The sequence below is a fragment of the Colossoma macropomum genome, unplaced genomic scaffold (genome assembly GCF_904425465.1).
Source record: "Colossoma macropomum unplaced genomic scaffold, Colossoma_macropomum, whole genome shotgun sequence".
NCBI classification, from domain to species: domain Eukaryota; kingdom Metazoa; phylum Chordata; class Actinopteri; order Characiformes; family Serrasalmidae; genus Colossoma; species Colossoma macropomum.
In genome coordinates this window covers 21970374-21995601 of record NW_023494796.1, presented here as the reverse complement: position 1 = coordinate 21995601, position 25228 = coordinate 21970374, and the positions used below count along the sequence as shown (strand labels likewise).

General features: G+C 39.7%; 1 protein-coding gene across 1 annotated transcript in view; it reads right to left on the bottom strand.

Moving 5' to 3' along the window:
- The window catches only part of LOC118816636 (neurexin-1a-like), a 524474-nt gene that overhangs the window by 396517 nt on the left and 102729 nt on the right, over positions 1 to 25228 (bottom strand). The gene's annotated exons all lie outside the window — the stretch shown is intronic.

The following is a 25228-nucleotide window of genomic DNA, read 5'->3' as shown; positions in this document are numbered from 1 at the left end:
TGCAATGAAAGAAGAAGGAAAAAAACATGTAGTAATCACAGTGTTAGGACAGCATGGGGCAGAATGATTAGGTGGTGTGGGTCTTAATCCAGAAGCTCCACAGCAGGGACTGAACACACAGAAAAAACCGATCAAAAGACAAAACTTTAGTTCATCATTTCCTTGGCATGATTACAGAGATCACCTGGACATAATATACCACCAATCTGGAATCAAGTTGCCAAGAGGCAGAGCATGTTCCAACTGAATATCAGTCATTTACTGACACTTTACAGTGGTGGTGATAGGAACCAGGGGTCGCAATGTCTATGACGCAATTACAGCCACTTTATTTGCTATTCAAAATAACCATTAAACCTACACAAGTCTTCTGAGTTTTTGTATGGAATAGTGATGACGGCAAAATTGAATAAAACTTTTTTTTGTTTACTATTGTGCCTTACAGCACCCTGCAAGCACCTGTCCATCACGAATGTATGTTTAAATGTATATGTGTCAGGCCAAAGTCAGATGTCAAATCTACTGTAAAACAATGTCTCAGGCATATGTAACTATTTTATGAAATAACCTTCTGAGAGGGAGCTTATATAGGCATTCAACACTTTAGCCGTTTGGTTCTCATCACCACCAATATGAAGAACTTTTTTTTTACCTAGTTTCTTTTCAATGGAGCTTTTCACATCAAAATACTCAGAAGTACTTGTTTACATCTCAATATCTTATATCTTTGTTTAGAATCTTTAAAAAATTGATGGAATTCCCCTTTGACTGGCTGTTTATCAGGGCTTGTTATTTCAAAGTGTTATGACATTATGTTCTTTTATTTCACAAAGATCAAGCCTCGCTCTATGCTTAGTATGTTTGTTTCTACACCCACCTCAATGTTAGATACCGTCTGAAAATTACCAGATGAAAGAGTGTTGCTGTCATTGTGCTTATTGTTATTACCATTATTTCTATGTGTGTTAATACACTGTGAAAAAATATAGATAAGAAATGAAAGAAATGTGTAGAAATGTAAAAAGAAATAGTTAAATACTTGGCCAAAATGCCCATTTCTTCTCATGGGCAATGCTTCCAATCAGATTAATTTCACAGTGAAGTAATGCTGGATGGAGGCATTTTCATGCTACCAGCTGGAATCGATACTAATTGCTTCAGGCTGTTGTGGCCTGATCTATAGCAATGTTAATTCCATATATATAAGCATTTTCTTTCAATGGTCAATCTTACCAATGCTAATGGTGTGCAGGGTTTTCGAGCCGTCCGCAGCATTAAAATGATGTTTCTCAGCGACCCATAGCTGGCACTTAGCCTAACACAAAACAGTGCTTAACTTGGCCCTGACAGGCCACGGCTACGGCCGACCATTATGTTGATTCATTCTACTCCTACAAAAAAGGGAGCCTCTGACCATTCACCATGGCACAGTTCCATAAAGCGAGCTCAGCTCGACAGCCTGAACTATTCCAGTTAACCCTAGTTAACATTTCCAGTTCCAACCCTACCGGCCATTAGCGGGTCATGCCACATGTGGCCCTTGTTCAGAGTGTGAAAAGGGGGGTAAAAAAAAAAAAAAGAACAGTCTTCTATTGTGTTCTACTGGAGACCTAGTTCGTTCAAAACGTTTCGGACCTTAAGGGAAGATTTATGACTGGTGTCTCAAACCCAATTGACCTGCTCTCTCTGCCGTGTGGGCACAGGGGGCGTTGTTTAATTATGCATATTTCATGCAGATCTGCACAGGCTGGCCGAGTTCCAACTAGTTACAACAGTCCAGCTAGTGCAATTCTGGAGGTAAGGCATCGAGGTTACGCAGCACGAAGATATTTACGTAAATACCATCCCGGCCTCGTTTTTGAAAAGTGCGTATAATAAGCTGTACATAAGCTGTACAATGCCAAGATTTCAAGGGTAGGTAAACATTTGAAAAGTGTAACTCAAACAGTTGATAAAAGTCAAAGAATTCATACTGGTGATCATTACGCATTGCTGACATACCTGCTAAAATTCTTGGCTGGCATCTACATCAGCTTTAAATACTGTTAGTGCTGTATGTGGTATCACATATGAATTAGAGCATTTCAACTCACACTTCACTCCAACTTTGACACTCTATAATCACAGAGCTGCACAGTATATTGCCCGTTCATCGTTATCAAGGTTTTGGCATTTGCAATGCATTTCAGAAATGTGCACCATGCAAATAAGCCTCAAACAAATCAGAGATGTTCACTGGATATTTGTCCAACATCACATGGTCCAACAAACCAATCTTTACGGTCAAAAATAATGAGTTCACTTATGTGTTATACTGGACAGCATATTGCAAATACAATATTAAGCGATATAATTGCAAGAGAATATTCTGACACTTGAACTACTGTCCTCTAAAGACTTCCTTGCTAGCATGACAATTTGGGAATAGTATATTTATAGTATATAGTATATAGTATATACAATAATAGTATATTTTCAACTCCTTTTGACTTTTTTGTCCCTCAATACTCTCAAAATATATACAAATTTACTGGAAAAGCCTAAAACACTACAATGTGAACTGGAACCACTTCACTATATGGGGTGTATTTTAATGCCCTTGTAAAGCCTTAAGTCTTATCAAGCTTGTAGTTGGTAATTTATTGGCTGCCCATTTAAACTTTATTAAGCAATAACAAAAGTGAAATAAGAATTTTCCACTTTTATTTAGATATTATAAGCCATAATCTGCACATGCACTGAGTCAGAAACATATCAGTAACTGATACTAATGAGCAAGAGATTATAATGTACAACATGTGAATGTATGAAAGGTGCTCTGAAAACTGCTCAATTCACTCTAGTTGCTGCTTAAAGTCCCCCTCCAATAAAAAAAAAGTTTTTAAACATGTTAGCGTGTCCAGTGGTGTCTTTTATATAAAAGACACATAATGAGCGAAGTAAGCAGTCAACGCTATGGCTAAGTATTTCTGCTTTGAAACTGCACCAGAGACAGTCTCATAAAGCCGGATTCAGACAGCCAGGGTTTCATAAGTGACAAACCTAAGGAACCAATCCCGTGAGGCTTTCCGAATCATTAGCACAATGAAATGGTGGAACAAAGTGTATCAGAGTCAGGTGTAGCTATGGGTCGTATTTTACAAGCTAATTTTCACTTTTTTTTTCCAAAACAATGTCAAAAACATGTTCTTTTGGATGCAAAGTTAAAAAAGAAAATGTGAGACTTCATACATCACCAAAGGATCTAAAAATCAGAGAAAAGCATGTGCAGTTTATTTGTAAAAATCAGACTGTCCCAGCAAAACTTTCAGAGAAAACTTGGTTTTGCAGTAGCCATTTTCCAGAGGACTGGAAATAAATACAGATGGGGTTTACTACTAAACTTAGATTGAAGCTAGAGGCTGTTCCATACATTTATCCTGGGGACACAGCAAGTACAAGCAAACCGGTAAGCTTATTTTCCTTGTGTTTCATCTGTTGACTGTGTATAACAAATCTAAAAGCTGAAGTCAGCTTCTTATTCACTCACTTTCCCATTCTACCCTAAACGGTACAGCAGTTTTGGCAAAATTCGACGAAGGAAGGCTGAGAACTTGATATGTCATTTACCAACTATCGGCTTGGACACCTAACAATGAACACCTATACTGCTGTGAAAAAAAAGAGCATGATGTATAATATACATACTGTGCACTGAGAAATACTTAACGCACTCTGCTTAATGTTTAAGAAAGGACTAATAAATAACCTCGTAATTACTAGTTATTGTTTTACTGAGTTGACAGTTGTTAGATGGGCACCTAACAAAATGTGCAAAATATTATGATGTATAACAACTAATAATACACTAATGAAAAATGTTTAATTCACTCTAGTTACTTCTTAAGAAAGTAGTAATAAGCAGCCAGTCAATTAGTAGTTAGTAGCTTAAGTTTGTTACAAGCTATTGGCTTGGACACCTAACAGTGGACACTTAAATTACTGTGCAAACGAGTATGATATATAATCAACAAACAAAAGTGCTCTGGAAAATACTAAATTTCAATCTACATACTTCTTGATAAAGGGGTAGTAAGTAGCCAGATAATTAGTAGTTACTGGCCTGATAAGTTGGTCACCAGCATTTTGCTGGACAATAACATAATAACGGGCACCTAAAACTAAAAGATGTATAACAAAAATGAACATGCTCAGAAAAATGCTTAATTCATGCTAGTTACTGTTTAATAAAGTAGTAATAAGCAGCCAGTTAAAAAGCAGTTTTTAGCTTGAGTTAGTTACCAGCTATTGGTTGGACACCTAATAATGGACACATCGACTGATGTGCAAAAGATTATGATGTATAATAAACATATAAAGGTGCTCTGATAAACGAACTGACTGTAGTTCCTCAATAATGTGGGAATAGGCATCCAGTTAATTACAAGCTCCTGGCTTAATATGGCTTGATGAAGGCTTTACAAGGGCATTAGAGTGCCTGTGTTTTTCAGTATTGTTTAGCGCTGCTCTATAGATTCAAATTGCTAGTATTTAATATGTTCCACTCCATAACTGCACTTAGCCTTGCACTCATTTAACAAATGAACAGTGGCATTCTCGCTGGGGCATGAAGTCAACTACTTTTACAGCATTACTGTAAATAGGTTTAACATGTTGGATGTGGGCGGAGGAGGTCCAGGGCAACAGAGGGAGCATCAGATATCACACTGTGTTACTTCAAAGGCTGCTAACTGTAAACTGTTCTAAAGGAACTGTTTGCATGTTGAGAATGTGCCTCATTAATCCCAGGAATTCTTTTGAGTTCCTTGGCAAAACCTAAAGGTATGTATCATCACTGTGAGAGGTAATGAAATACAAAAGAAGGGTTTGATTTCTTTTCAAGGTGAGGAGAATATTTCAGTGTGACACAATAAATGTGCCATCGCTCACAAAATCAATGCAATGTATGCAGGGAAAGATTAAAACCTGGTATTTTATTTCAATGTGAGTGTTTTTTGGCGAGCGTGCAGCATAATAGAATGCTGTGTTTTGCATTTGTTTCCTGTGTGGATAAATGCACATGGTTAAGGAAAAGCAATAACAAATATGTATTACATTTCATTACTGTTCACTGCAATAATAGCATTTCAACAGGGAACAAGTAATAGTCCATAGAAGACACACATACAGCTGCCCATGTACCCCTGCAACATGCACACAGACACAGATACACACACAAAACAATCACCACGTCTGCAAAATTCATTGTGCTAATTCTATTTAGTTGATTGTATAACAGGTTGCATTTTGTCAAAGATAAAGAAAAGGATTTAGAAGCTCCATTATTATTTTCAGGTGTTGTGTTAAGCTAAACAGAACTATGTATGTGTACAGTAATGTGAAAAAATCTGGAGACCACCCTTCATTTATTGAATTTCCAGTCTAAACTTGAAATATTACGCAAGTTATTCAATTTTCAGGAGATATTTTGTCAGAGATTAGATACAAGATAATCCACTTGCACAAGGAAGGAAAAGACAGAATTGTAAAACTGGATAGAGAGAAAATGAGACTCCTAAGAGCTGGTAGACCACCAAAACTGCCCACATCAGATAAACAGCACTTAAAGCTTTCATCTTTGAAAGAGAGAGGAGAAAATCAAGCTCCATTCTTGATTCAGATCTGAAAAAATCCACAGCAGTTCCTGTCCATCCTTCCACTGAGAGAAGACAACTCAACACTATGAGTCTGAAAGGATGTGTAGCTGTCAAGAAGATCTTACTGAGAAAAGAAAACAGACCAAAAAGAAGATCATCTTCAAATCAAAAAAGAAGCTGCTGGTGTTCTCAGAACAATAGACTGACCAACCCAGAGTCTAGACATCAAAAGATGGGTTTGGAATTACTTGGATCGTGAGAAGCAGAAAATGCAACCCCACCAATCTAGGCTAGGGGTGACTCAATATCACTTTTTCGTGTCCAGTACTTATACCTATACCACAACCTTGAATATCTGCCGATACTAATACCAATCTGTCTTTTTTCCCTCTCTTTAACAACTAAGCTGCTAATAATACATTCGTCTGGATGCACTTTGCATAATCCAGCCATCTAAATAACACCATGCTCAACCTGAAAAACAAACATTTTACTCCTCTAAGAAAGAAATACACGGTCCACAACATGACTAAGTTATTCAATGCTGCTGTTTCTTTTTATTTGAGCTGTTTTCACACACAGAAGTTTTCAAACATTTAAAATGCAATTATGTGCAAAAGTGTAGTTTAGCACTGATGTGATAGTTTGGGCTAGTGGATCATATCTTCCAATACCTGATCCATTGACTTTGGCCAGTATCGGACAAGATACCGACGAGTATCGTATTGTTGCACCTCTGTTTTACGTCAAAGCTTTATCTAAAAACTATTATAAAACAGTGTCTCAGGTATCAGGCAGTGTATTCATAACCATCTTGATCAATAACTTTCTGTGAGCTATCAGAGGCATTCCGAATGTTGGAATGTCATTTCTATCACTACTTTCATTTTTACTCTCGCCTATCATTAAGTGTAACAGCTCAGCCACCTCAGAGACCCTCACTGATACCATGTTTCACTCAGAAGCACATTACAGTGTGGAAGAAACATGCAGTATGATTTCCAGTTCACACTTTCTTTAACTGACAGCATTTAGAATCAAACCTTTTGCATCACCAAACCCGATTTATGTAAATGATTTGTTGGATAAGCTTAAATGATCCACTCCTCAGGTACTCCCATGCTGCTGTGTTGTCTGTGCTTATGAAATGCTAATTTTATGAGTCATATTGGAATTCACAGAGAGAGGAGCCTGCATCTGATTGACAGCCATAAACAGGACTTTGAGACTGGTGTTGCCTTTGGACTTTCTGCCTGTGTGGCTCTTGCCTCAAAGTAGAAAATACATAACATTTTTTTTTTATCTCAACACATTTTACAACCTTAGCATACACAGCAGATCTAGACTTGTATCACAAAAACATGAACTTGCATTACAATAGTTAAGTAATAAATGAAAAACAATTCATAGAACTCTTAAAACTCTAATATTTCAGTTTCATAATTAACCATAATTCATGTTCATTACTGCAGTTCAAGATATCCAGTAGACAGCAAAAATGTATTAATGCTCTGTATGTTGCTAAGATGCTAAAGGTGTAAGGAATTCATTGCGGTTTTGGTTATAGTATGCTTTAGTTAGTTACATCTCCTTATTTTATTGAGATATTTGATTTGGATAGTTCACCATTTTTTTGATAATGAAAAGCAGTGGGGGCCACATGCTGGCTGAGTTGAGCTCAGTCAAAATCAAGCTACAAAAAGTATAGCAAAACACTGAGGAGCTCATCTGAATGCAAGCAGCACCAAACAGGACGCAGCTCTGCAGGTATCCTGCTTAGAGTTACAACCCAGTACCAAGCTCAAAGAACCTGTTGCAAAGCAATGAGACCACTGAAGCTGTGACCACTTCCACCTAGCAGAACGCGGCTCTCATGTCTGTAGCCTAAAGAATCACCCCCATGCCAAACTCCTTTTTCCGAGAGACATTACAAAAGGCAGCAGCTCCGGTGTTCCTCTCCTCATCCACTCCTACTGAACTATGACTTACTTTTTAACACTTTATTTATAGCAACAGTAAGTATTCTTTTTAAAGGCCTTTGATCATAAAATTTGTCGTAATTAATATGTTATATAAATGTATATACTAGGAACCACTTGGAATAACACAGCAATGGCCAGGCAACACCTTAGCAACTACCTGGGATACCATAGCAAGGGCCTAGCAACATCTTAGCAACCACTTGGGGTGCACTGCAACAGTGTAGAAACACCGTAGCAACCATCTAGGATAATATAGCAATGGCCTAGCAACAGCTAAGCAACCGTGTTGGATTACACTGAAATAGTCCATATGATAAAATTTCTCTTCTACTTTCAGTTATTTAAATGCGCTACTTATGTTACTGAGTTAAATTATAACAGAGACTGTAACAGTTGTGGCGCATTTAAAAAACACTGCACACACTACACTGCACTATATTCAGTTAAAGCCAAACTATTTAAGCAATGGAGATTCGGAGATCTTGTACGCAATTGCACGCAGCATGCAGAAGAACATTCTGTAACGTCAATTATGCTTCAGACCCCTTCCTCGAGCAGATGAATCTGTGAGTGCACTGAAAGAGCACTGACAGAGAACACTTCCGAGGATGTACGTGAAGTATCCACTATTGTCATCATATTTTCATTGGTGTAACATTGATTTTCCATTTGATGCCTAAACATTAAGCTGGACCTTCTTTTTTTGACTCGTGCATGTGACGTTAACACACAAAGATGTATGAAGTGGTCCGAAAAAACTGCCGCAAAATCCGACCCACCTCTGACTTAAATGATTACAGGCTTTACAGGGTAACTCGCAGCTGCATGCATACCATATTTTAGCTTTTTTTTCCACCTGACTCAGTAATGCTACTTTTTTTTCAATTTAAAAAAACAAACAGCTTACATAGTGCCACTTTGAGTGGGGAAAAACAATTTATCATAATGTAATTTAATGTGATATTATTTAATGTGATTCCTCATTCTCTGATACAGACACAAAAGCAGCATCATCTTCAGCTATGGTCACCACACCTCTAAGCAACAGCTTCATCTCCCAGCAGCCCCTGTAGCCCTGTGTCAGTTTTCGAAGGCCTGCTGGAGCTGCCTGACAGATTCCTTTTACACCTCCTCCACTGCGCACTGCAGGGAAGACGGTGAGACACCTTATATAAGAGTGCATTTCTTGATGGCCCTGTGCTCTACAGAAGCAGGCCAATGTGGAACAATATGGCTTGTTATCTGCCTAGACTTGCAGTGTTGCATTGAAATCAATAGCCTAGCTGCTCTGTCATTTGTGTATAGCATTTTAAGGTCAGCTTCTGTTCATTAGCATCTATTTTCATGGTCTTTATGAGAGACACTTGCTTTGTATTTACAACCACTAGCCATATTATAACGAACTATTCTGTGCTTCCAATGACGGGCCATGCTATAACAAACACCTACCCTGTACATCCACTCACTGGTTTCTTTAACAGAAAACCCTACTTTGTATGTCCATCCACTGGCCACTTTATTAGAAATATCTACCTTCTACTTCCACTCACAGGCCACTTCATCAGAAACACATACTTTGATTGAGGTTGGTGACCTTTGGGCTAGATGATGGCTAACAGTTCATTCAAAAGGTGGGTTTCAGTCTCTAACACTACTCCAACAAGGTGGAGCTACAAAGGCTTCTAGGAAAGCATACGTAGAGATGCGCTTTGGGGACCTGGCCAGGACTGTGCAGCTTCATCAACAAACTAAACAGATCTCTTCACACCAGTTTGCCAGTCAGAGACACAGTTTATGTTCCTGACACTCTTGTGATAAACACAAGCATGAAGTCTCAAAGCTTGTCTGTCTGATCTGGCCGTCTGATTCCAATTCACACGCTGATCAGCCGGAGCAGATGTCATGGATGTTTTCGCTCGTCTCCTCTCTGATTCCATTTGTTGTGCTTTTGTTTTCTGTTTTGCTTTTGTCTTGTCGCAATGTGCGTGTCATGTCGATTTGCATTCAATGCCTCTTCACACTGTCACAGCTGGCTAGACCCCCTATTGGCACACTCAAGCAGGAAAGGCACACAATCGGCATTGTGATGGTGCTAATGTGGGATAGGTAAGAGAACTACTAAAGCACTCCTGGTCAAATGGCATGTTTTGTTGATTGTCTAAGTGAAAATAAGTGAAAATAACACACCCTCTAAAGAAAACACAATTCTGCATATTTTAATACAGTTATTACAGTTTGCTTGCTGAATTTATCACACTGGACAAAAATACAAAACACAAAATGAGGCCTGTGCAAAAGTTAGGGCACATTTTAAATTGTATGCTTTATTTTTTTCCAATATGTTAAACAGATAAATAGACATTGTGCTGTACAATTTGCAGAAAACTGCTCTTTTAAGTGTGTTCTCTGTAGAGGATGTGTTAGCTTACTTTCACTTAGAAAATAATATGCTCTAAAGTATAAACTCTATGTTGCATGTGAAAAAACATATTTTATCAGGCTCTTTTGGGCTTGGGTCAGGTATAAATGCACTTCCATACAAGGAATTTTATCTATCTGCTAAACTTTTGGAAACACACTCTGCGTGCCGCAACCAAGCATTTTGAGTAAAAAAAAAAAAAGAGAAAAAAATCAGAAAAAAGTTTTGTGATTTCATGGCATTGCATCTTTTACTTAAGTTTCCTCTTTTTAAAGTGAGATCCCATTGCATGCTTGCCAACACAGACTTATTTATTTCTTATGGGCTTTTACGGATTTTTCTCGTAGCCCCGTGTTGATAATTTATGCTGTGCTTGGTTATATTGCATGTCAATCAAACAGCCCTTTTCTGTCAAAGTAAGCAGTACTTGGTCATGTTAAGGGATAACATGCACCAGACTATTTGACTACAGACAGAAGTCTGGCTTGAGAGACGAAGCCCAGCCTAATTCTGATACTTTGTTAAAGCAGTTGTGACACAAACCTGCAACTTGTAGGTCTAAATATCTGCAGAGGTTAAGAAGCAGTCTAAATGTCTGCAGTGTGGAACCATTTTTATAGGGGAAAATGAAAACAGCTCAACAGTTACTTATCATTCTTACAGTGTGGTTAAACTAGCTGTCTGTCAAAGCATGGTTAAACTAGCCACATGGTTAAACTAGACACTGCTTTTAAAACCAGGAGAAATGGGCAAGGCTTATGTGCACATCAGAGCAACATGAAATGTAAAAACATGTAAACATGATGAAGCGATTTTACCATAGAATTTTTAAGGTCACCTAGCTAAACTACATTAGTTTTGCTTACTTTAATGTACTTAAAATGTCCACTGTGCCATATTAAACATTGGACTGAAGTCAGTATCAGCAGATAATATTACATAATTATGTTAACTGCACATTGCTGCTGTCAACAAAACCTTGTAAATACTTTGAGATTTGTTTTATGCATCATTTAAAAATGCATCTACGCTATAAATTGTGAGATCAATTAAATAACGTACAAGAAAGTTACTCTTTTCTCCTTCTTCTATAAAGGTTTTGTTATTTCAGAGAGTATATTTATCAAGACATTGCCATTATCAAAGTTTAAGAAGGACACAGTGACCTCTGACACTCAGTAAGGCCATGTAAACTCATTAAAAAAAATGTCCGGCAAAGGCTTCTAATGAGGGCTTTAACATCACAGGGCTCTCCCTCTGGACACCTCCCACACAGAGCTGTTTATGCACCATGCACCTGGGCCATGAGGAGGCAGACATGACCTTAGTGACTGGAGTATATGTGTGTGTAGCACATTGTGGGGCCAAATATGTCCCAGATGACGGAAAGCATGAACATTTTGATTTTTTGGGGACATTTGGCTGCCCCATGAGAGAAAATGATAAAAGAAGCCTGAAAAGCACTTTTCAGACAAGATTGGAAGTACATGGGAAGGTGGGGTAATGTCATTATTAGCAGTGTTTCTTACTGATTTTAGTATAGTCCAAATCCATGGTGTCTAATTTTTGAGTACTGTGATCTACAATGTCAGTGAAGATTCCAGTGGCTTTTTCAAACTATAAAATGAACCTTAAACAACCCCATGTTCTAATAAATCTGTGTGAATTGTCATGTCATTAAATATTCCATTATGTCCTGTGGCTCAAATCAAGCCAAAATGTACTTTATATTTAAATTTACATGGGGCCCTGTGGTAATTTCCTCTGTTAGAGGCTCTGTGATTGTATTTCCATCTGTTTCGGCCATTTCCTTCCTCACCTGAGAAAATTACACGTTTAAAATCACCTACTAAAATTTCCCAGTTTTCCACTACATTCAGTGGTGGTCTGATCAGTTAATTCCGCTCCCATTACACATTTCCATGATTTTCCTAAGCAGATGCTGCCTTGAGTTGAGAACAGTTTTTGACTACTACTAGCATTTAGTCTCCTACCAAACATGTCCATACTAAACTGCACATTATCCATATTAAACACTTCCTGAATTGTGATGAGATATATGTAAACAATGGATGCTCTGAAAGATACTTCGGGAGGGTCAAGTCAAATCAAAGTTTATTTATATAGCGCTTTTTGGCAATACCACTCATACGAATCGTGAAGTTTGATAAAGGGGGTGCAAAAAGACTACTGTGTGTTTGTGGCCTGTCATAACCACTATGAAAGCTATGCGATTGTCTGTGATTGACATTGCATTTCACATGACTTGTACTGACATAGTTGTTGAACTCAATAAACTGAATTATTCTAAAGCAGAAGTACGTTATCCTGGTCCTGAAGATCTAGCACCCTGCAGAGTTTAGCTCCAAACCCTTATCTAACACACCTTAATAAAGGCTTTCAAGAGCAACTGATTGTTATAGTCTGGCATGTTGGATCTGAATTCATCAAGATGCTTTATCTCCAGGACCAGGATTGGGGTTGATAAAGGATGGAACAATTCTTCTATAGCAATTACTTGAGTTTCCCTGAGTGGAGCAACCATCGAAGTGCTGGTCCCAACATCGGGAGATTGCGGGTTCAAAGCCATCTGTTGCTGGGAATCCGAAACAGTACAAGTGTCTCTCTGTGTGGGTAGGATAGCCCTCTATCTTGCCCCATCACTCAGTGAGATGCTAACTAGTGTGGGGTCTGTTAGCTGGTGTAACAGCTTGGAAGTTAGCACTCTCATCCAAGCACGTTGAGATGTCCAATGATGTTGTGTTAGCAACAGACTGAAAAAAATGTAGTGGGTGGCTCCACGTAACTTGGAGGTAGAATGTGCTAGCCTTCACCCTATTAGCACTGGTAGTATTTTGTAATTGGAGGAGACGTAGCTAGCAGGTGGAATTGGACATGACTAAAAAATTTGTGGGGAAATGCCACAAAGCAAAAGAACAAACAGTGATTAAACAGCAGCTCCAGGTATAAAGCATTACTTTATATTTAAAATAAATGTCACCAAATCAGGGTTTGTAGAAAATACAGCCCACAAAGAAACTCACTCATCCTATGGTATTTTTTCCTGTCTGGATGCGAGAGTTTTATCACTGAGGCAAAGTGTTAAATCTATTTGAACTAATCCAATCTGAACAGGCCTAAAGACAGGAAAATGTATGCAGGTGTTCTGCTCTATTTTAGAGAATGATGAGCTTGAGTATGCCTTTGTGTTTTAAGCTGCATGACTTTGTGTGCATTGTTTTGCAGTCTTCTATCTTTCGGTGCATGACCGCTACTGCAGGCGATGATGCTCAGGTGAGAAAATGGACCTGGTGTGTGTGGACATGCATGTGTGGCAGAGTTGAGGCGAGAAAGGAGTTTTTTTTAGCTGGTCTGGAAATGAGGTGTTGGATGCTTGGCTGCTCCCTCTCTCCCTTTCTCTTCTTCTCTCTGTCTCTCTCTCTCTCTGTCATGGGGATGAGTGTGGGTGACTTGTACATCAATATGACACCGCTCCTCAGGCGCCTCCGACAGAGGACAAGGCCCCTAGCCCACGAGCGCCTTGTGCCGCGGCTCGTTATGCCAAACACCAAAGGGCAATAAACTCTGGCTGACAAGGTGTGACTGACACTGGGAGGAAGACGAAGAGGAGGAGGAGAAGGAGGAGAAAAAAGAAAGGGAGGGCTGGGGAGATTTCATCGTCTTATACTCTACCTAATTATGCAGCTAAAACAATAATTCAGCTAAAATTTGAGCACACAAAAGTTTTCCCTAATACTAATTGTAGTCAATCAACAAGACTGAAGCTATGGGGTCTGAAGCTTACTTCTTTAGTTTTGAGCTAGAGCTACAAGAATAATGTAGCTAACATGTAATGGAATTTCTAGTTTGAGGAATTAGCATTGCACAAACTTGCCTCAAACCATGCCAAGCTGTTCAGTAATCTTAAACATACTTGCTTATGTGGTTTCTAATCCTGTATGACATACTGTTATGTATAAAAATGCATAAAGTACAAAATTCTGGCCTCAAGAAGGCCTACTACTACTTTCAATTTGTATAGATTTTAATAGACTCCCATTTGTCCAATTGTACAGACAATCTGTGGGCATTCAGGTGACTTTCCATTTTAGCACAACACAAAAATGTTTGTGTGGTAGTGGCTCAGGTGGTACCAATGGTGAAATGCTTTTCTTTTAAAATGACAGTCCGATAAAATGAAAAGGCTGTCACTGAGGTGGTACCCTCAAGGATATGTCTTCACCTTTCGTTAGGGAACATTATTGTACCATATTCCATTGCAGTTATCCTTTTAAGTTGAACTGATTCAATACACCCTGTCTTGACTCCAGGCTCCAGTTTCAAAAGGTACAAATATGTCATTGGAAAGTGAACGTAGTCTACCCTCAAAATTCACTGAAGGTAAACAATTAGACTTCAAGGATCTTGTACCTTTGTGGGTACATTTACATGGTTTGTACTTTGGGGGACTAAAATTTACCTGGACAGGAACCTTCAAAATGAAAGCGTAGCGCCAGATCAGGCCCAGATTTACTAAGGAGCATGCAATTCCTGCAGCATGTAGTACCATTTTTTTAAATAAATGAAAAAATATAATAACATTTTTGGTCATACATTTTCAAATTTATCTGACACACTTCATGTTTGTTTTCGTATGGGAAGTGATAATGTTTTGCACAAACTGAAAGAAACAAAAGACAACTGATAAACTGACAAAAATGGAGCGAATCTTAAGAAATTAGTAGAATTCTGTGCTTTTCTAAATAGAGAAATGAGGACAAATATTTGAATAACAAAGCTTCAAAGCTTCTAATAAAAAATCTGTCTTCTCTTCGTTTTCAAAGTAACCGTGGCTTCTTCTTGCCATGAAAAATACGCAACTTTTCTCAACAGTTCAAATTAGTAAATCACACCTGGTCGTATATTTGTAAAAATTCCTCCCTCGTTTTCGCACTTTAGCAGTTTCACACACTAAAAAGCATATTCATGAAACCGGCATGCTAAAATATGAAGCCCCATGATGCCATCATATTCACATGCAAAATGGTGATAAATCAGTTGTAAGAGCTTTCGCAAAGTTGCAAAGCAAATGTGCAAAGCAAATGTGGCCCTTAGCATCCAAAGTGTGCTTCTGCGCAAGACTAATTTAGCTAATGAGAAGTAGAAGCTTAGACCCACCAATTAGCACTGTACAAAGTGCATGCTAAATCAGTAGCCGCTTGCCTCAAAAATGGACAAAATTCAGTTATATTCAAGATATCTGCTGCCTTTACTGTTTCTAGCTAGGCAAAGCAAAATGGTTTTGTCCATTTTTATAGATAACAGTATGTCAGAGTGTCAGAAACCACATAGGCAAGTAAATATACTACTCTTTAGGTCTATGTTTACAACATGCTAAAAATTGCCAGCATAGCAAAAAACAGTGGTTTGCCAATATTTTGTCTGTTTTCACAACAGGATACAGTTTGTTAGCAGCTAAATGGTAGCTATACGTTTACAGTACTTGTTAACTACATCAGCCTTGTAGCTTCAGTGCAAAAGCAGAGACACAAAAACTTGTCTTGATCAGCTACATATATGGTAAGGGGAAAAGTGTGTAGATTTTTCGGCTGAACCATTAAGGTTTGTGAGAAATTATTCAGTACCATCTATGAATCTACCACCCACTACAACAATATGTAAGCTATGCAGCTATGAGAGACTGAGGAACTGACTGTGGACCTGGAGTTTGAGGAGTTAAACTGGCCAGCTTCAGGGATTCTATTTCTTTTTTCTCTTCCAGCAGGCGGTTGTTAGCCGAGGCATTAATTCCGAGAGAGTCCTCCTTCCTGTGATTCTGTTGACAGGCGGCTGGATATAACAAGGTCAGCTCTTCCCCTCGCCCTGCCGTGCTTTTTCGCAAGACCTGCACAGACGCTAACTAAAGAGGAGCTGGGCCAGGGATGGCTCAGTTGATTAGCTCCATGGAAATGAAGAGGAAAAAGGGACGAATTGCATGCACAAACGCAAACGCATGCACACTGCCAACTCTCTCGTTTACTGATTCGCTTGGAGACTCCCGGAGCCTCGGTTCAGCGAGACGTTTGCAAGGCGTCTTTTGTAGTGCTGTTGCATCATGCTTATTTCATATGTTCTTTCATTATGAGCTGGTGCAGTGAGAGCAAAACAGCACTGAGGATAAGGAGTGAATAGACTGACTGCTTGGTAGCTCACGTCTAATACCTGACATATCTAGATATCTCAGCTTTTCATACTGCTTACTATTAGCCAGGCCTTTGCCATTGTTAAAAACTACATTCTCTATTTCAGTTTTGCTTTTTAACCTTTGGGGTTTTGAATATAAAGGTTGAGGAATTTGCTATAATGCTATAGCTTGTAAAAGAAACTTCACCTGGGGACAAACACATTCAACAGATGGTACGGTCTAACTGTGCCATAAGCAAGGTGGAGCTGCCAGATAGTGGCTGGTCAGTTATACTGACACAACATTTCTTTGCCTAGTTAATAAAGCACAGTGCCACTAAAATGTCAAATTACTGCACACGAACTAGATTTATCAGTGTCACTTGCTAACCTATAATGGCAGCTATGATACTAAAACATGTCAGTTTTATTGCTAGACCCTATAATTTCCAGCCAGGAGCAGCTCTGCTGTTAGAAAGTGACCACAGAAGAGCCAACACAACTTGTGCATCAGCAGAACACCAGCAAGGTGGTGCTACAAAGAAAGAGCTTCTAAAAAAGTGGCTGGTAAGTGTTATTCTTGCTATTTTGGAGGTGATAGGACGTTCCTGTGCCTGCTTTCACAGACACACCAAGGTTGACTAGCCAGTCACTTCTGACTAGCATGAAAAGAACCAATCAGTACATTTTTGATCACCGGTGCTAATGCAACTCTGTCCAAACTATATACCCTTCACTGAGATTCTATTTTCATGCCCTTACAAACCTTCCTTTTCCTTCCTCAAGGAAGCCGGAAAGCATTACGAACCAAGAAAAACGCTACCATGAAGCACTTTTACCAGTACAAGCCCAAAAGCATGCAAGTGCATCTTTAAGCAGACCTTTTTTGAAGTCGTCTTGCCACCAGCAGCAGATCTAACTACCAGCAGGTCCAGCAATGTAGCAGCATGGCCCTGGGGAACTCTAGCCAGTGTCCTGAGGGACCCCTTTTGCTTCTAAGTACTGACAGACAGTTTTAACAGTATAAGAGCTGGTGTTAGGGGCCCCTAGGGGCTCCCCACATCTCTTCTATGTGTTTTAAACACCTATACTCTGTGAGGCACACTGGGCCTGATGTGTAGTAGCACTTCAGATTATATGCATGTATGCAGAAGGTAGAAATCCCCTCAGAACTTTGGTGAGAAGATTCTCAGGCACCAGCATTTTCACTGAGAGTTTGGCAGTTATGCTAATAAACGAAGCAGTGAATTATAAATAAAGCATGACCATTCTGACTAAACTGCTCAAGCCTCCATCTAATTCGAAACACAGAGGTGAAAAATGCCCGAGGACCCCTGTTGGCCGGGGCCTCTGGGCTCGGACCCAGTGGACAAAGCCCTGAAGATTCAGAACACAAAGGCAAAGCCAAGCATAATACTTTAAATTCTGCAGCTCTCAGATGAGTTATTCTTGCCTGGCTTTACTGTTTGAATGCAATAATGTAATTACATGTTAGTTACCTAGTTAATTACATAATGAATTACATTTGCATTCTGTATATAAAGTTCCAAAAATCACTTTCTTGTTTCTTTCCATGATTTTGATTCCATGATGATTAATTGTCAAACAATGCCAAAAATGCCAAAGATCTCTTTTTTCTTTCTGCAAAAAAGACTGCATGTTCAGAAAAAAACATTTAAATTGTAATAAAATATCTACCTTCCTATTCCCTGCCACACAAATGTAGTATGGATTAACAACTTTGAACCCACACGTTCCACAGATCCCCCTGCTTCTTTCATTATTTGCTTCTCACTCATAGCTTAAACACTTTTCTTGTTAACTCCTTAAATCCTAGCTTTATTATTCAGTTATTAATCTCACGGCTACTATGATTTTTTCAGTAATGACTATACAACTACTATGAAAGGTACGTAGATGTGAGGATGGAGAGAAAGACTACGTCCACTGATTGGTCTAGGGTAAAGGGTTAAAAGGCACTTGACTGACCTCATGACAGCATCTTTATAAATTAGATCCCACAAGAGGGGCCTAACAGTTTCATCTCATACTCAGTGCACCTGTTCCCCCAAGAGAGATGATGTAACCCTGGCAGAGTGCTTGCTGTAGTCACTCTAAGACCAAAGACACAGCTGTCTCTCCAACTGACAGGCCGAAACACAGCTATAAGGATTTAACGCTAGCCTCTCGGTCCAGTCCTGAAGTGTTAAAGTGACTGTTCAGCAGAAAATCAAATTTAAGCATGTTTGGCGTCCAAAGTTTGCTTGTTTACATTCTTAAGAGCTACAAGGCTTATGTAACAGACGTGGATGCGTATGTGTCATAAATTAGCACTGTTGCACTCCCAAATCATCATCATATAGTGGCATACAATCACTATAAAAATGAACAGAAGTACATTGCACAGATGAAAACTGTCATTTTGCCAACATTAACATGACCAAGACATTTTTACATATTTTACACATATTTTGAAATATGCACTGCTCATGAGATACATCTGATAGCATTACAACACACCCACAATGAGAGCATCTAAGAGGTTCATATGGTGCACTGCCACAGCTGTGACCAAGGGGCTTTAACAGTTTTGATATGTATGCTAATTAGAGATCGGGCATGAAGGCACGAGTATCTTTTCAAGTCACGCAGGAGCCTTTCCCTTCCATCTGCAACAAAGTGCAAATTATTCTAAGCACATTATTTCTCAGAAGATGCTTGGTTTTAAAAGCGGCTAATGCCCTCAGAAGTTAGCAACCAACAGCTTTTTTATTCTGCCATTGCTGAGAAGCTGTGTAACAGAAACACTGATGGACCTCAAACCCAACCTTTGAAAGCATACATTCGCATACTCACTAGCACTTTATTAGGAACACTGCTAATACTGGGTAATACTGATTTCAAAACAGCCTCAATTCTTTGCGCTATGGATTCCACAAGATCTTGGAAACATTCCTTTGAGATTCCATATTGACATGATTGCAACATGCCGTTCCCGCACATTTTCAGGTGCACTTTTATGCTGTGAATCCACTGTTCTACCACATTCCAAGCGTGTTCTACTGGATTCAATTCAAGTGATGATTGATTGATTGATTTTAAAAAGATTGGTCCAAAGTGTGCCAAAAAACATTCTCGACACCGTTAGGTAGGTTAGGTCCATGGATTCATGCTGTTGGCGCCAAATTTTGAACTTACCGTCTGTGTGCCTCAGCATCAGACCAGGCTACAATTTTGCACTCTTTAACTTTCCAGTGTTAGTGAGCCTGTGCCCTCTGCAGCCTCAGCTTTCTGTTCTGGTCGTCTGCTGTTGTAGCCCATCCACCTTAAGGTTCGACATGCTGTGCATTCTGAGATGCTTTTCTGCTCACCACGAGTGCACCAACTGGTTATCTGAGTTACTGTAGCCAGTCTGGCCATTCTCTGTTGACCTCTGCCATCAACAAGGTGTTTCAATCTGCAGAACTGTCACTTACTGGATGTTTTTTTTTCTATATTACACTATTCTGAGTGAACTCTAGAGACTGTTGTGTGTGAAAATCCCGGGAGGATCACCAGCCCAATCGGAACCAGCAATTATGTCATGGTCATTACACTTTCCCCAATTAGATGGTCGATGTGAATACCTAAAGCTGCTGGCCCATATCTGCTTGATTTTATGCCCTGCATTGCTGACACATGATTGGCTGATTAGATAACTGCATTATTGAGTGGGTGTACTAGTGTTCCTAATAAAGTGCTCAGTGAGTGTATATACAGATTGGAAATATGACAAAGGAAATAAATCAGCTTCAATCCAGCTTGGAATTTATTCTACAGATCACTGGAGCTGTGCTGGAGGGATAGAACACCATTCTTCCAAAAGATATTCCCTCAGTCTGTCTCCCACTGATGTTTAACTGTGCTGAGATCTGGTGGCTGCAAAGCCCACAGCATATAAATTATATAATTTTCATACTTATCAAATTACTGCCATGTGGACAGGGGTATTGACATCCTGGAAGAGACCACTCTCATCAAGATAGAAATGTATCAGTCAGTAGAAATTAGAACAAGTGGACCCAGACCATGTCCATGAAGTACCTCCCCAAGCGTAACAGAACCACCAGACCCCCTCACTGAAGGGATCAAGCATCCAGGCCTGTACTGCTCTATTGGTGGACACCACATATGCATTCACCCACTTGTGGAGAATATGGCGAAGGGCAACTCATCTGACCATAACACTTTTTTCTACATCTCTGTAGACCAGTGCCTACACTTTTTGCACCACCGAACTCTCAAATCTGCATTCGTCTTTGTAATGAGGGGTTTCATGCCCTGCAGCCCTACTATAATATCCCTCTCTATGCACCTATTGAAGGACTGTATATAAATATGTAACTAGGAGGAAAGTTGGATGCCAGTCAGAAACTGACTACAGAGTACTAATTTATGGAAAATGAGACTGGTGGCTATAAATTAACAGACATAGGCAACCCTGCTGACACTGTTCCAAGCCAGACTGCCCTCTTTGCTTTTATACTGCCCCCTATGTGCACATACTGGTACTGCAGAAAGCCTTCAGTGATTATTCTCAATTCTCTAAATGGTGTAGCCGGTAGATATGTATACACCTACTTAGTAAGTGACGATGGTGCAACAATGCCACGATTTTCTTCAGTCAAATCAATTTGGGTCACTAGTTCGGGGAGCTGTTTCTATGACAACAGAATGCATAAGACAGCTGCGCTGCATGCTGTGTCCCACAGAAACTGTAGTTTTTACGCAGGGAGGATTTTTACAGACCTGTCATTAGCACCTAAGGTCTTATACTCCTGCTCTATAGTTAGCTCCACAGTGTGGTCGGGAAAAAATACAGAAAGTGTGGGGTTTCAAAAAAAAAAAAAGTTGAGGACATGTTTTAAGCTCGAGTGTGCTAATTGGGGTGTGCTGACAAGTCATTATTCAAGCTGTGCAGTGGACAGTGTGTAAAAGACACTCGAGTAGAAGCGGCCACCGACCAGGCCATTCTACTTTACTCTGTTACCACAGTGTGGAGAGAGAGAGAGAGGGAGAGAGAGAGAAAGAGAGCAAGTGGAAGAGAGAGAGAGGAAACAATGGAAGAGAGAGAGTGAGAGCAAGAGAGAGGGAGCAAGAGGGAGATAGAGACAGAAAGAGTGAGAGAGAAAGAGATCATAGGAAAGAGAGAGACAGCATACAAATGAGAAAGAGAGGTAGCAAGGGGGAGGGAGAGACAGCACAAGTGGGGAAGAGAGGAAGCAAGGGAGAAAGAGGGGGAACAAAGGGGAAGTGAAAAAGAGATGAGAGGAGAGAAAAAAGACAGGAAAAGAGAGATAGAAAGAGGAAAAAGACAGGAAGAGTGTGAGAGAGCGAGGAGGAGAGGAAAAAGACAGGAAGGGAGCGAGAGAGAGAGACAGAGAGAAAGAGAGAAAATGCCCCCTGCTCTATCTTTTGGCTAATACTGTAATTAAGGTCTCTTGACAGAGAATAGCGGGGAATTTTGGGGTTGGCTAATTTCAAATCAAGCTTGGAAAAAAAGCCCCTGTCAAAATAAAATATTTACAAGTGGGAAAAAACACGGGCCGATGCAAATAGCCTAATCTATAAAACGATGCAGATCCGCTACAACAGGCCCCGTGATACTTAAGGAGTGAAAAACATTACAGATTTAACAGCCCGAACACAAGTGTGAAAAAATATAGGCACGTCAGCCGAGCCTGGCGCTTCCATCGCTTTTTGGGGGCGGTTGGTCTACAGACCAATTTTGTGAAAATTTATTGGCTTCAAGCTGCTGACTTTGGGTGGACAGATTCTCCTCTTCTACAGAAGATCCATTTAGCAGACATCAAATTCTCAGGATATGTGGTGCTTCTTCAGGTTCCTTAGAAAGCTACTTGTGAGAATGCCAAGAATGTGCATCAAGACAAATGAAGGCCACTCTGAAGAATCTAAAACAGAAGTCACAAGTCTTTGTGTCACTGCATAATTCCATATGTGTTATTTCACAGTTTTGATGTCTTTACTGTTCTTCTAAAAAGTGGAAAATACAAAAAAGACATTTGTAACAACAGCGGAACCCTTTTTGGTGCTATACAGAACCCTTTTTGCTAAGAGTGTAGCGCTCAAACGTTTAACCATATACAACAGGTATCATAAAGGGCTCATAAAAAGGTACCAAAAAGGGGGCTTTGCACGATGCCACAGAAGAACAACTTTCCGTTCCTGAAAGAGCCTTTCAGTGGATAGTTATTCAGAAAACCACTGTTTTATAAATGAGATTTAAGTGTAAAGAACCTTCACATAATGTAAAGGTTCTAGAAAGGGCACTTAAATTGTTATAGAACTTTTAAACCATGTAAAGGCTCTTAAAAAGTGCTTCGTACTCACAAATCTCACTTTCAAACATGGTTCTGCTCAAAGAACCTTTTGCGGCATTTTAAGAGTGAGAACAACCATTTAACCCTGCACAGAGCCATTTATGCATTTAAATAGTTCTTTGAGTTGTCATGGTTCTATGTAGAGCAAATTGTCTTTGAAGAACCACTTTTAAAGGGTGTAGCCTTTGATAGGTTATTGTGGTTATCATGTGGGTTCTTTAAACTCGACAAAATTTATTCACACTCACATCTCATTTACAAAATAGGTTCTTTAAAGAGCCACGCACTGAAAGATTCCCCCAAGGAACGGTGGTTTTTCTATGGCAGTGGTCACCAACTGGGTTGAAAATCTACCTTCTTGTGGTAGTTCAAAGCACAATCTGACACACTTGATCCAGCCATTAACTTCTTCAGAAGTCCTTGATTGACTGGATCAGGCGGAGTGGTGTAGGTATGGGGAGTGGGCTGCATGCTAGATGCAGGTTGGAACTAAACTCTGCAAAGAAATATATCTCTAGGATGTGGGCTGGGTGTCCACTGTTCTGTGGCATTGCTTCAAAAACCTGTTTAGGCTGTAAACGCATCTAAACATTTGAGTGGTATGGGATGTGGCATTTGTGATCCAGAACTAATCATTCAACACCAGTAACTGACCTCACTGCACTTGTAGCTGAATGCAATCAAATCCTCACAGCAATCTGAAGAAGAATATTAGGGGCTGCTACTGCAGTGAAACAGGACAAACTCCCTATTAATACCCTTGATTTCAGAAGAAACGCTGCATGAGCAGGTGTCTATAAACTTTTGGACACAGTGTAGGTGCCCCAACCTTAGACTTTCCAAAGCTGCAATTTTCCTCACCCCATTAACCAGCCATTGCTTATTTTCCACTGTATCGAAGCGTAAGTGCTCATAAGCGGTGATTGATTGCCTAATTGTTGCCCTAATCTCTGCCAAATTGCTGCAGTTTTTCTAAACCTTGGCCAAGGGTCATAAGTCATTGAGCGTGCGCCTTTGTTTCCAGTGTCATTCTCATACGTTCCAATGGGGCGGAACCCCCTGGCATGCTACGCTTAGGGGATATTAATTTTCCCCAAGGGCTTTTATTAATGAGCCGCTTCATTAATGACCCAATTCCCTACCTTGAGGTCTTTTAGGACCTCCAAGTCGCACTCTTGCAGTCTTGACTCCATATGTTCCTCAACACACACAAACACAGGCCTGCAGCACCCGCTCGCCAGCAATGCCACACATGGAAATGTGTGTACACCCACACAGAAGAACCAGCGAAGCCCTGGCTGCTGTCATTCTGACACTGTCTGAATATTTTCTGTTGATTTCAGAATGAGACTTGGTCAAAACATGGAGGTTGAAGATGCATTTGGTACTTTACAGAAGACAGAATGAAAACCAAAACTTATCCAAAAAAGCATAAACAGAAAAATCTGTACATAGCTTATAAATAAAGCCTTACGTTAGACCAAGACCCTCTTTAAAAGATTAAAAAAAACATGCTTAACATTATATCTACACATATACATTAGGGTGAAATGCAAACACTGCAAAACAGCCTCGAGTAGCCACAAAACAGAGAAACCTTGGCACCTTAACACGTGAGAGCATTTATTCTGTAATGACCTCAAAGATGCCACAGCCTTGTTTTAAAACCAAATCTACCTGTTCTACAACTGGTGATTCTGAGCTTATAAAGAGAGGCTAAAATCGAGCATCTGTTAGAACAGCATCAGAAACTACCAAAGAAGCTATGCAGAAAGGAGACGGCATTTTGTATTGTCTATAGTCTCTTTTGCATTCACGCTTCTAACGAACCACACATTTTGAAGCGAACCGAGACTGACCTGCTTATGGGGTCTCGATCTGCTTATCTGGTAAGTACCAGAGTTTGGAATGGCAGCGTTCTCACTTGCTCTAATGAAACACACTAACAGAGCAATTAAACAAAGCAAAACTGCCAAGACTGAACACACCCTGAGTATGTGCTTCCTGAGAGAGGCCCAAAGAAAACAAATGAGCCAACCAAACCTTAGATGAACAGGAGTTAAAGGCCTATTTGCACACTGAAAACAGACAACAAACAATAACAACTGGGTGGGGTTACAAACTGCAAACAGGTAAACTGCATAACAAGGGGTGAAACTAGGGTAAGTAGAATATAACTCTGCTGTAGAGAAAGAGAAAAGCTGACCTGGGCGACATCCTTCAGGATATGAATAGCACAGGTTGCTGTTTTTATGTAGAAATCATCCCAGAAACAAGATATTTCAGGTATTTCATTCAGACAGGTAGGTTTAAATCTCCTAAATGCAACTGTAGTAACAAAGCATTTTGAATGATTCTCAAAAAAATCTTCCTAAGTTCTTAAACAGATGTGAGTTTAGATCAAAGATAAATGCCTTTTTTTGCTGTTGTACAAATCTTGCTGTTCTTTCTATTCTTATTTGATTTTATTTTATTTTTTTTACTTATGTTTTGTGGTGCACTGCCTGTTTCAGCCTCACTTCAGCCTCCTACACAAACAAAGGTTTTTAATTTAAATTAAGGTGAATCATCGCGTCAAAAGTGGAATCTGAAAATGCCATTTAAGAATTACGGACTATTTGCAATTCT